The sequence below is a fragment of the Mirounga leonina genome, unplaced genomic scaffold (genome assembly GCF_011800145.1).
Source record: "Mirounga leonina isolate KUSES-001 unplaced genomic scaffold, KU_Mleo_1.0 Mir_114, whole genome shotgun sequence".
NCBI classification, from domain to species: Eukaryota; Metazoa; Chordata; class Mammalia; order Carnivora; family Phocidae; genus Mirounga; species Mirounga leonina.
The window spans coordinates 2,822,225-2,836,746 of record NW_023270265.1 but is presented as its reverse complement, the minus strand read 5'-3'; the positions used below and the strand labels follow the sequence as shown (position 1 = coordinate 2,836,746).

Genomic DNA, 14,522 nt, shown 5'->3' with positions numbered 1-14,522 from the left:
CAGTGTATCACTCCAAAATATAAACAATCAGCATTACCAGATATTTGAGAGAGTCTCTAACAAAAAGTGAAAATACAAAAAAGGGAATTCCAATAAGACAGAAAAACAGAAAAAGATCAAGTGAAAAATAAGAAAAATAGAGGATCAATCCAAGAAATCAAATTTCTAATGAAAGTTCCAAAAGGAAAGGACAAAAAGTTGGATGAAAACTAGAAAAGAATGACATTAAAAAATTCTCCAGAACTTCCTTATTGTCTAGATTTATAGGAACCAATAGTTAACACAACAAATGAAAAGACCATTATTATTGGTCAGGAAAATTTAGAAAACCAGAGATAAAGACTGTAAATGCTTCTAGAAAAAAAAAAAATCAGGTCACACACAAAGGTTAGCAAAAAAAGGCTTCTCAAAAGCAACATCTGAGGTTAGAATATAATACAGCAATTATTGCACAGTTTAAATGGATTTTTCTTCCTAGAATTCCATATGCAGCAAAACTATTAACCTAGAGTGAGAATAAATGATGGTGATATTTTGAAATATTTAGGTCTCTAAATATTTATCTCTCTTGTATTCTCTCTCAGAAAGTTAACAGAGGATGTGTACCTTCAAAATAAGAATTTAACTAAGGAAGAATCCATGGAATTCTAGAAACCAAGTATTCAACACAGATCAGAGATGAAGGGAATTTCAGGATGATAGTGAAAAAAGGCATTGTATGATCTTTATCTCAAATTAAAACCATCAAGACTTTTATAAATAGCTTAAGTAGTAATAACAGATTTTTTCTTGTGTCCATTTTAAGCTGATACAGTATTTGATATTTAATTGACGAATGCTTGCATATTATCAAATCTTACTATTAGAATTTTATAGGGTCATTATTTTGGGTGACTCAATGTATCACATTTTTGAAATAAAAAGATGACATTCCATTCCACTGAGAAATACATAATTCTTCTTATAAATAAAAGATAAAAATTAAAATAATCACAGGTGTACAGATACAAATCTAATCTAAGACCTGATACATGAGTGTGTACAACACTATTTCTACCCTGAATTGCAATCTGTGAGTTACTAAGAGAAAATCAATGGAAGTTTCAAGCAAAAGCAGTTTTGGGATCATCTTGAATCCCACCACCAGGAGAAAACTAAGACAAACATCAACCAACTGAAAAGAACTGTGTTATTAGGCAGAGATGAAAGGTATTGAAATCTTTGGCGTTTTGGATTATTTTGAATAGGAGACTGAAGCTGGAATACTGGATCAAAGATTTATTTTTCTCTAGCATTATGGAAATAACCATAACCATTAAAGCTTAAGTTAGGCTCTGAAGCTTTGTTCTAATTGTGGCAACGTATTCTAGAGGTCATATGCTGCATTGGGATATAATATGGTACCATCTAGATACAAAGAATGTAAAAAGACAAAAGACTACATTTTCAAGTGCAATTTTCTTCCGTATAATTAAATTTGTGGCTGTTGGTAAATCCCCGGCAATATTTTGTGGGTTAACATAGTTCTATGTTATCATTAATTACATAATATATACCATATGTTGAACCTATTTAGAGTTAGTATTTAAGTATCTTTACAGAAACACACTGATAAAATCAATATTGCAATGAATGCATAAAGAAGTTTTTATTTCCTCAAACATTTTTATCTAATTTGGAAAATCTCTTCTAAAACATTTAAAACATGCTAATTTTTTAACTTATTGAAATACTTTCCAAATTGAGAATAAGGAAAAGAAGAAATTTGAAAAGAAAGAATAAAGGGAAGGAATTTTAAGTATATAGATTATGACTGGCAAAATGATTCATTTTCAGAACTATTGGTTAAATGCTCTAATACTTTCAAAAATATGGGTTCAAATATTATTATATTAAGTTAAAAATGATGTGGGCTATTTGTGATTTAACAAACTTATAAAACTCAAATCATTTTACGTGATTTTATAGAATTTCTTTAAAAAGCATTTCAAATCCCACCCTGGGATCATGACCTGATTCCTACTTACACAAGACTTTTCTCTACCTGACATTTAGTGGTTTCAGTAAATTAGATATAATAATGTGTCTTAGGCCTAAAAAAATTCTGTGCATTCCATTTTAACTGGATAAAATGGAAATTGGTTTAATTCTGTGAGTTAGCATTTAGTAGTTATACACAGAACTTAGGTTGATCCATCACATTGTGATCCAACTGGAACGTAATCAGAAAATTATCCCATCCTGCTTGGAGTCTGGCACAGTTCATAGCAGCATTTTTAGAACCAGATATATCCCTATTTCAAAAAAATGCTATCAAAAACACTGTGTGGAGGGAAATGATTTCATAACATCAGAATTTAATTCAAATTTAAACATTCCAAAGATTTTTTCTCATATATGTACACACACACACACACACACACACTTACACATACACAGTCTAGTCCACTGAATATACAACATACATACTAAAGGTATCTGCACTCTTCCTCAAGTCATTATCTCAGCTGGGAATAAGTCTCCTTTCCTCACTGCTCTAATCTCTACCCAAAATTGATGACCTTCCTTTACTGATACAAATTTGCTGAATTTATCTGAGTAGTATTTTTTTTATGCTTATCATACAAGCTTTTTCCTAAGTATATATATTCTAATGTGTCTTTTGACCTGAAATCTACCTTTTATATTGTAGAACTCAATATGATTGAAAAGATGATAAAGCATATAAACAAAGTGTTCTTTTTCATTTTATTTTTATATTTTTAGAGAGAAAGAGGGAGAGAGGAAGGAGGGGCAGGGGGAAAGGGAGAGAGAATCCCAAGCAGACTCCATGCCCAGCATGAGCCTAATGCAGGACTCGATCTCACAACCCTGAGACCATGACCCAAGCCGAAATCAAGAGTTGGATCCCCAACTGACTGAGCCACCCAAGTGCCCCACATATAAGCAAAGTGTTCTATATGAACTTTCTTACTATAAAATGTGTAATTATCTTCTCTGTGATTCAAACTATGACACTGTGAACTCAATGGTAGTTCCATCTTACATTGTTACTCAATTAACAAAGATCCAGGTAATAAAATCAAGAACTGTAACGACAGCAGCAGCTATACTTTTTAGAGTATTATATGTGCCAGGCTCCTTCCTAAGTACTCCAATTATATTAACTCATTTAATCGTTACTAAAACCCTAAGAGATAGGTACTATTATTACCCTATTTGATATATTTTGAAATTAAAGTATAATTAACATACAGTGCTATATTTGTTTCAGTTGAACAGTATAATAATTCATCAATTCTATACATTACGAGGTGCTCATTAAGGTAAGTGTGTGTGTGTGTGTGTGTATATATATATATATTTTTTTTTTTTTTTTAAGGGAAGTGTACTCTTTTTTTTTTTTAAAGATTTATTTATTTATTTATTTGACAGAGACACAGCGAAAGAGGGAACACAAGCAGGGGGGTGGGAGAGGGGGAAGCAGGCTTCCCGCCAAGCAGGGAGCCCGATGTGGGGCTCAATCCCAGGACCCTGGGATCATGACCTGAGCTGAAGGCAGACGCTTAACGACTGAGCCACCCAGGCGCCCGGGAAGTGTACTCTTTTTTTTTTTAAAGATTTTATTTATTTATTTGAGACAGAGAGAATGAGATACAGAGAGCATGAGAGGGAGGAGGGTCAGAGGGAGAAGCAGACTCCCTGCCGAGCAGGGAGCCCAATGCGGGACTCGATCCCGGGACTCCAGGATCATGACCTGAGCCGAAGGCAGTCGCTTAACCAACTGAGCCACCCAGGCGCCCTGGGAAGTGTACTCTTGATACCCTTTATTTCCACCCCTCCTCATTCCCTCCCCTCTGGTAACCATCAGTTTGTTCTTGGTATTTAAGAGTGTTTTTCTTCTTTGTTTTCCTTTGTTTTGTTTCTTAAATTCACACGAGTGAAATCATACAGGATGTATCTCTCATGGACATATTTCATGTAGCTACTATAACTCTAGGTCTGTCCATGTTGTTGCAAATGGCAGTATCTCATTCTTTTTTATGGCTGAGTAATATTTCATTATATATATATACATATATACACACACACACCCCCCCCACATCTTCTTTATCCATTTATCTATGGATGGATACTTGAGGTGTTTCCGTATCTTGGCTATTGTAAATAATGTTGCAACACACATAGGGGTGTATATATTGTTTTGAATTAGTCTTTTTGTATTCTTTGGGTAAATATCTAACAGTGTGATTACTGGATCATATGCTGGTTCTGCTTTTAAGTTTTTGAGGAAACTCCATACTGTTTTTGACAGTGGCTGTACCAGTTTGCATTCCCAACAGTGCATGAGGATTCCCTTTTCTCCACATCTTTGCCAAGACTTGTTGTTTCTTGTGTTTTTTATTTTAGCCATTGTGACAAGTGTGAAGTAACATCTCATTGTAGTTTTGATTTGCATTCCCCTGATGATGAGTGATGTTGAGCATCTTTTCATGTGTCTGTTGGCCACCTGTTTATCTTCTTTCAAAAAAGTGCCTATTTAGGTCCTCTGCCCATTTTGGTGTTGAGTTGTATAAGTCTTTATATATAACCACTTATTGAATACATCATTTACAAATATCTTCTACTCAGTAGGTTGTCTTTTTGTTGTGTTGATGGTTTCCTTTGCTGTGCAAAAGGTTTTTCTTTTGGTATAGTTCCAATAGTTTAATTTTGCTTTTATTTCGCTTGCCTGAGGAGACATATCTAGAAAAATGTTTCTACAGCTGGTGTCAAAGAAATCACTGCCTATTTTCTAACCTAATAGATATTATCGGAAAATTTCATCTGAAAGAAATTTTCCTTTCAAGCGCATAGGAACCTTCTCCAGAACAGATCAAATGTTAGGCCAAAGAACAAGTCTCAATAAATTAAAAAAGACTGAAACCATATCGTACATATTTTATGACCACAATGGTATGAAACTAGAAGTCAATCACAAGGAAATATCTGGAAAGAACACAAATACATGGGGGTTAAATAACATACTACTAAACAATGAATGGGTCAACCAAGAAATCAAAGAGAAAATAAACAATACATGGAGACAAATGAAAATGAAAACACAATGGTCCAAAATCTTTGGGATGCAGCAAAAGCTGTTCAAAGAGGGAAGACTATAGCAATAAAGCCCTATCTCAAGAAACAAGAAAAGTGTCAAACAACCTAACCTTACACCTAAAGGATAGAAAAAGAAGAACAAATGAAGTCCAAAGCCAATAGAAGGAAGAAAATAATAAAGATTAGAGTAGAAATAAATGAAATAGAGACTAAAAACACAACAGAACAGATCAATGAAACCAGGAGCTGGTTCTTTGAAAAGATCAGCAAAATTGATAAACTTTTAGCCAGACTTACTAAAAAAGAGAGAGAGAGAAACACAAAGAGAGAAACAGAGAGAGAACTCAGATAAATAAAATCAGAAATGAAGGAGGAGAAATAACAACCAACACCACAGAAATACAAAGGATTATAAGAGAATATTATGAAAAATTGGGCACCTGGGTGGCTCAGTTGGTTAAGCAACTGCCTTCGGCCCCGGTTCATGATCCTGGAGTCCAGGGATCGAGTCCCGCATCGGGCTCCCTGCTTGGCGAGGAGCCTGCTTCTCCCTCTGACCCTCCCCCCTCTCATGTACTCTCTCTCATTCTCGCTCTCTCAAATGAATAAATAAATCTTTAAAAAAAAAAAGAAAAAAAGAAAAATTATATCCCATTTGGACAACCTAGAAGAAATGGATAAATTCCTAGAAACATGTAACATCCCAAAGCTGAATCATGAATAGAAAATTTGAACAGACCAATTACTAGCAATGATAATAAAAAAACTCCCAACAAACAAAAGTCCAGGACCAGACAGCTTCACAGGTGAATTCTACAAAACACTTAAAGAAGAGTTAATACCTATTCATGTCAAACTACTCCAAAAAATAGAAGAGGAAGGAAAACTCCAAATTCATTCTACAAGGCCAGCATTACCCTAATACCAAAAACAGATAAAGACACTACAAAAAAAGAAAACTACTGGTCAATATCTTTGATGAGCACAGATGCAAAAATCCTCAACAAAATATTAGCAAGCTGAGTCCAAAAGGACATTAAAAAGAATCATTCACCAATGTCAAGTGGGATTTATTCCATGAATGCAAGCATGGTTCAGTATTTGCAAATCTATCAATATGATACATCACATTAACAAGAGAAAGTATAAATACCACATGATCATTTCTATAGATGCAAAAAGCACTTGACAAATTACAACATCCATTTATGATAAAAACTCTTAGTAAAGTACGTTTAGAGGGAACATACCTCAACATAATAAAGGCCATCTGAGAAGGTAATCTCATTTACAATTACACCAAAAATAATAAAATATCCAGCAATAAACTTAACCAAGGTGGTGAAAGGCCTGTAATACAAACTGTAAAATACTGATGAAAGAAATTGAAGATGACACAAACAAATGGAAAGATATTCCATGCTCATGGATTGGAAGAACCAATATTGTTAAAATGACCAAGATACCCAAAGCAATCTACAGACTTAATGTAATCCCTATCAAAATCCCAACAGTATTTTTCACAGAACTAGAAAAAATAATAGGAAAATTTGTATGAAACCACAAAATACCGTGAGTGGCCAAAGCAAGCTTGAGAAAGAAGAACAAATGTGAAGGTAGCACAATCCCAGATTCCAAGATATAATACAAAGCTAGAATAATCAAAACAGAATGGTACCTGAACAAAAATGACACATAGATCATTATAACAGAATAGAGAGCCCAGAAATAAACCTGTTTATATGGTTAATTAATCCATGATAAAGGAGGCAAGAATATATAATGGGAAAAGATAGTTTACAAATGGTGCTCAGAAAACTGGACAGCTACATGCAAAAGAATGAAATTGGGCCATTTTCTCATACCATACATAAAGATAAACTCAAAAAAATTAAAGACCTAAATGTGAGGCCTAAAACCATAAAACTGGAAGAATACCCCATTTGATATTTGAGGAATGAGGTCAGATATGGCAAATGATTCATCTAAGATAACACATTTGCTAAGTGGTGGAATCAGGCTATAAATCTGGACAATTTTAGCCTATAAGTCATATTGTTATCTTTTCTAACAACTACTCCTTCCTAAACTGAAGCATAAATTCATACAAGAAAATATTCTTAATAGCAAATAATACCTTTAGCATGTACAAAAATTAGGTTCCAATCAGTTTAATTACTAAAAAATACTATAAAAAGGGCTTACTATAAAATATTTACACCTAACCCTTTTCTAAACCAAACTGCATTATTTTCAAGAATATTAGTAATTTTGAGAGCTTTTAATTTTTCATCAAGCTATGATAATCAACATTCATAAAACCACTTTAAGAATATAAGGCAACAATCTGAGATGCTTGGATGGACCTGCCTGGAGGATATTACACTAAGTGAAATAAGTTAGGCTGAGAAAGACAAATACCATATGATTTTTACTCATCTGTGGAAACTATAAAAATACAAATGAATAAACAAACAAAAAGCTGAATCAGACCTGTAAATATAGTGGACTAATGGTTGCCAGAGAGGGGTCTGGGTTGATAGGCCAAATAGGTGAAGGGGAGTGGGAGATACAAGCTTCCAGTTATGGAATGATTAAGTCATGGGAATAAAAGGTACAGAACAACGAATAAAGTCAATGACATTGTAATAGTGTTGCATGGTGAAAGATGATATAGCTACACTTGTGAGCATAATACAGCATAAAGTTGTCAAATCACTATGTTGTACCCCCGAAATGAATATAACATGGTGTTATAAAAAAAAGAATATAAGGCAACAACAGGGCTCTTCTAAAACTGCAAAACTAATCCTGATTAGGAAGCATTCTGAATAAGGACTTCCACATAGTAAAAAAAAGATCCAAAGGCAACCATGACATAAGGCACAACTTGATAAGCTTAAATATAATAAATACTGCATCACAGATTTGTGAAATGTGAATTCTACACTTGATCTTAGCCAAAAGGCCGAGAAGCGATGTGAAATGTGAATTTTTATCAGGAATAAAAAGTGTTTATTGTTCCTGAGAAATGTAATAACAAGGATGCATTATCAAGGGCATAGCCTGTGCTGGCAGGATTACATTTGTTATTTCTAATTGTCATCCAAATCCTGAGAAGAAAAATTTATTATTTCATTTTACAGATAAAGTAACTAAGAACCAGAATGGTTAAATAACTACCTTTTGAGAAGTAGCTAGTAAGTGCATGACTGAACCAGGACCTAAACTCAGATCTAATCTCAAAGGGCATAATCCACATCACGCTGTCTCTCAAGGCAATAGATTTTGATTAAAGGAATATACACATATTTATGATAAAGTTTTAAAAATGTATTGAAAGCAGCTTCTGTTTAAAACATGTATCATTAGCTTCAACACACTAATCAAAATGGAAGACTGGAATCTGTGGGTGTGCTTCTGATTCTCTACTCTCTTCCACTATTTATCGTAGTACCACTATCACAATATCTTTATTACTTTTGTTATAATTTTGTTGCTCTTTATAGACAGGCAATTAACTTCCTCCATCTTGTTTTTTTGTTTGTTTTTTAAAGATTTATTTATTTCAGAGAGAGAGTGAGTGAGTGGGGAGAGGAGCAGAGGGAGAGAATCTCAAGCAGACTCCCTCTGGAGCTCAATGTGGGGCTCAATCTCACCACCCATGCAATCATGACCTGAGCCGAAACCAAGAGTCCGACACTTAACCAACTGAGCCACCCAGGTGTGCTCATCTTGTTTGTCTTTAAGAGGGTCTTGAACACTAATGATTCTTTGAATTTCCAAAAACATTTAAGAATCCACTTGTCAATTTACACATACACACAGTGCTACTTGTTAGGATTTTTACCAGAATTCCACTGAATCTACAGATCAGTCTGAGCACTGATACTGGATCTTTACAAGATTGAGTCTTCTAACCCATGAACATTAAAAATGTATCTTTGTTTATTTAAGTTTTAAGATTATGTTTATAATTTTTCATTATGTTTATAATTTTTTATACAGAGCTCTTGTATATGACTCATGAGATAAAGTTCCAGATATCAGATACAATTAGTGTCCAAAAGTAACAAAATTTACTGGGCTGTAAGGAATTCATATTTCAACCTTAACAAATAATGAAATAGTGTTTTCCAAAGTATGTAAGAGTTACTAAACTTAATCCGGGCAGCATTTGAAAGTGTTAAACTTTAAAACGATCTTTTCCTTTATGTTTTGGTGTCCTCCTCAAGAAATCATTCCTTACCACCAAAGTCATATACAGATATTCCTCAGTGTTACCTTCAAGAAGCTCTTTAACTTAAATATTTAGATCTACAGTTCACTTGAAATTGTTTTTTGTGTATGGTATACAATAGGAATTCAGTTTTGTTTTTTTCTTGATAAAAGAATAATTATCCAGCATCACTTGTTGAATAATCAACTATTTCTTCACTGAGTTTGCAATGCTAGCTCTTTCATAAACCAAGTTACTATGTATGGGGGGTCTCTTTGTCCTCCCCAACTATTTCAAAAGTCTTTCTATCATTGTGTCAATAGTGCATTGTCTAAATAACACAACTGTAAAATATTTGCACATATGGTAGGATATGTACCACCTCCCCTTATTGTGCTTCTTCAGGAGTATCTTAATTACTTTGGCTTTTTGCCATTCCATGGAAACTTATGGTAAAGTTCCCAAGAATCTTATTTGCATGTTCATTGGAATGGCATTGCTTTATGGCTATGTGTAGGAAGAACTGACACTTTAAATGACACTAAAATTTTCACTTTATGAATGTATTTTAAGAATATTTTTGATATTAGACTTAAAATTTAATAACCAAAAATAAGAGCGTTTCATCACTAGCTGAAAGTCACTAGAAACCATGGCAAATTTTCCCTAGATATCACCAAAGTTTAATGAAAAGGAAATGTGATATAACGTGCTTGAGGATAGTGACAAGAAAACATAAAGTTACTTTTTATATTTGTGTTATGGTATTCAGACCATTAAATAAACTGATGCATATGTATGATAAGGAAAAATCCTGCTATTATGGAACACATTCTTAAACCCTTCCTTATATGAACTTCCTGTAAAATGGCTTAGGGAAAAAAACACACCTTCTTCAAACACAGAAAAATCAAAAGGGACCAGCTGTACAGAGATAAAAGAAAATGAAACTCAAAATAAATGACACATGAAAGACATTTAGTCTTTATATGGAACATACAAAATTTCATAACTGAATACATATAGACAAATTTCAGGAAGAAAAGATCCCTATTAATCAAAGATATGAAAGCATGGAAGAGATACAATTATATATATTAACAAGGGATATATAACCTGGGTTCAAGGAGAAATGTAAAAGAAAAAAAAACAGAATAGAAATGGACAAAAGACATTGGTAACAATGTAGTAAATGAAATAGAGGCAGGATGGGGTGGGTAGAGTAAGCAAAATTATTTGGGAATTAATGGAAGAAATAAAATAAGTTAGTAAGAAATGGGCAGAAAACGACTGAGGATATTTAGGGCAGTGAAAATACTATATATGACACTATAATGATGAATACATGCCATTATACATTTGTCCAAATCCACTGAATATACAACACCAAGAGTGAACCCTATTGTAAACTACAGACTTCAGGGTATTATGATGTGTCAATGTAGGTTCATCAATTGTGATAAATGAGCCACTCTGCTGGGAGATGTGGATAATGGGGGAGGCTACGGTTGTGTGAGGGCAGGGCTATATGGGAAATCTCTGTAGTTTCCTCTCAGTTTTGCTGTGAACCTAAAACTGCTTTTAAAAAAGAATATTTTTAAAATAAATAAGTGCAGAATTTTAAAAAAACCTATAAACACAAAACAAGTAAATCTATGATAACAATGATATTCCTAAATTACAGTAATAAAATAGATAATAAAAATAGTCAAAAATGTATTTGAAGATAACTGCATTCACCTTAAGTGAAATTTCTACTCATATCCTTTCAATAAGCAACAATAACAAGGAGAGCAAATAAAACCACACATTATCATTTCTTCAGCTTTACTAAGGTGAAGAATTCAGGGAATAAATGAAAGAAAAAGGTAAAACTACTGCAGAAATAAATTACAAAATGTCCAAGAGAGATTATATTCAAATGAAAATATAATACTGGACACTAAAGAAATTAAGGCAAACAACAACGAGAATAAAAATGAGATAAAAAAGAAAAAGGACCAGAGAGAAAATGGATGACATGGAAGACAGACAAAGAAGATCCTACATATGCACAGTTAATAGTCCCAAGAAATATAAAACAAATGAATAGAAATAGTATTTTAAATACCAGAAAAATTTCCAAAATTAAAGAAAATTGAATCTACATATTTAAAAGACTTAAGACTGTATACCTAGGAAAACGGGCCACAAATAATAAAATGTGAGACAAATCCTGGTAAAATTATTAGACTTTAATGACAAAATATTCTCAGAGCCTCTAAGCAAAAAGATATAATTATTCATAAGGGTAAAAATTTAGGCTGGTATTAGACTTCTCAAGAGCAATATACAACGGAAGACAACTGAAGAGCAATACTTTCATGAAATAAAGTCAAAGATTTTGTATCCAGCCAAGCTGTCCTTCAAATATAAAAGTTACAGAAAAAAAGAAAAAGAAAACAGGGAATAGTATCTACATGTACCCCTTTCCTGAATAATCTATTATAAGATAAGCTTCACTCAGGCAAGAGATAATTGGGGAAAACTCCAAGGACTGTTGATGAGGATTCACTATATGTAATTATAGAACTATAATTATAAATTAAAATGATGGAAGGAAGGATCGTTTATAAATATTATATACTCTGAGAAAACAGAAATAATGTAATTTAAAAACTGAGAAGGGAGAAAGAAACAAGTAGAATAACATCAGTGACTAAAGTATAGGTAGTAAGTGGGGATCAAAGGATACCATTTAAAACTTGATAGTAAAATGTTAAGAAAAAAGAGGAATAAGGGTACTATAAAAGGTATAAATAAAAGTTCACAGTGGAAAAGATACAAAAACCTTTCAAAATAAAAACAGCAAAGAAAACACACCACATGGAGAGAAAAACAGCATACATAATACATTCAGTAATTATCACATAGAATAACATGACAGAGTTGACAGAGTGAGGCTTTATAAATACATCACTGCCTATTAAAAGAAAATATTGGGCGCCTGGGTGGCTCAGTTGGTTAAGCGACTGCCTTCAGCTCAGGTCATGATCCCAGGGTCCTGGGATCGAGCCCCACATCGGGCTCCCTGCTCCGCGGGGAGCCTGCTTCTCCCTCTCCCCTCCCCCTGCTTGTGTTCCCTCTCTCGCTGTGTCTCTCTCTGGCAAATAAATAAATAAAATCTTAAAAAAAAAAAAAAAGAAAATATCTTTTTTCTTTTCTTTCTTTTTTTTTAGAGAGAGAGAGAGAGCATGCAGATGCATGGGGTGGGGGGAGGGGCAGAAAGAGGGGGGAGGGGCATAAGGAGAGGGAGAGAGAGAGACTCTTAAGCAGGCTCCATGCCTAGCCGGGTATCACGTGACCTGAGCCGAAATCAAGAGTTGGATGCTTAACTGAAAGAGCCATCCACGTTCTCCTGAAAGAAAATAATTTTCAAATTGCCTCAGGAAGAAAAACTAAACTTTCTGCTATATAGCAAAGACACCCAGAGTCATTCAAAGTAGCTAGAAGAGATAAAGATAAACCAGGCCAATGGGAACAACAATAACAACAAAAAAAAAAACCCTGAAGTTGCAATCTTGTTACAAAAATACATTTGAGAAAACTCTGTAGAAATAAAACCTAAGTCTGTAGCTGGAAAGAACATAACTTTGACATGTAACAGTTAAGAACAAGACATACCCTAGTAAAGGTAAGGAATTCAAATCACAAAATGAAGACTTTGGTGAACCAGCAAAAAGATAAGTAACTTATAAGGATGGAGGATGGGACAGAATCAGTCTATTCTCAATAATTCAACAAATGTTTATTAGGTATATGCTAAGTAGCTAACCTAGACTCTCAGAATTCAGCAGTAAACAAATTAGACCATATCACTTTATTATTAATTTGGCATTGGCTGGATAGAGACAGACAACAAAGAAATAAAACAAGGAATATATCTATCAGGTGGTAGAAAAGTGAAGCTAGAGAAGAGAACAGAGTTACCAATGAAGAGGAAAGAAATACATGTGAGTGCTCATACTACTCAAAGCATCACGTAGAGCCACAAGACAATGAAGCAATGCTTATCATCTCAAGGGAAATCTAGCTAAGAATTTTATATCTGACTAACGTGTCAATGAAGTATAAATGAAATAATAAAACTTTTGAACATAAAAGACTTCGGGGTATATAGTTTCTATGTGGCTTTCTGAGGAAATCATTGAGAATAAACTTTAGCAAAAACAGAGGTGAAGTGACTTAATTATTATAAAAGGCTTGGCAACGAATGTTTTTAACTGTTAAGAATAAGACCCAAAGGTGTGAGTGGGTCAGAGTGATTATCGTTATAGAACAGAATGTAAATGTTATAAACGAGGGCAATAAAGAAATATATAAAATACAGTAGTTGAGAGAGGAAAGTAAGAGAGTATGAGATTTCCTTATCTTTTATAGCCTGGGGTCAAAGAGATTCTGAAAAGTTGAGAAGTCATGTAATTGCAGTTCTAAGTATACTCTGAAGTATAAAGGGAAAGAAACATTTTGTAAGAAAAAGGAATGAAGAATTCCTCATAAGAATCTATAGTTAATATCTTAAAAAGTTTTATTTTATATAAAGTTACAAATCTAAAGGTAATCATTAGAATAAAAACACAAGCCTTATAAATTATTGGAAGAAACACAAACACGAACCAAAGGAAGGGGAGACCATTGCAAAAGATTAAAAAAAACCCAAAAACCTTATAAAACATAAAGCATAAAAATGACAGAATTCAGCCTCCCAAAATATACTTTACACAATAAACATGAACTCTTGATTCATATAGCATGAATGAATCTGAAATGCATTTAGCTATGAGAAAGAAGACAGCTCCAATAGGCTACATATTGTAGGATGATTTCATTTAAATGACATTGGAAAATACAAAACTATAGAGATGAAAAGCTAATTGTTTCCCAGGGATTGTGGTTGGGGATAAAGGTTGTCTATAAAGGAGCCATACTCTTGAATTTTTAGGGTAATAGTATGTCTCTGCACTGGTGTATCTATGACAATTTGTTAAAACCTAGAGAATGGTATGTCAAAATGAGTTACTTTTAGGGAATGCAAATGTTAAAACATCAATTAGGATGCTGGGAAAACCTAGGACGGAATACCAACTGTGACAAATTAGTCTAACTATATTACATATGTATGATACAATTTTATTGCAGGTGGTAGGGAAGAAAGGAGTTAACT

General features: G+C 33.5%; 1 protein-coding gene and 1 pseudogene across 4 annotated transcripts in view; both read right to left on the bottom strand.

Annotated features, from left to right (window-relative positions):
- ADK (adenosine kinase) overlaps positions 1 to 14,522 on the bottom strand; it is a 510,536-nt gene that overhangs the window by 184,713 nt on the left and 311,301 nt on the right. The window lies entirely within an intron of this gene.
- LOC117998780 lies at positions 7,955 to 8,080 on the bottom strand (annotated as a pseudogene).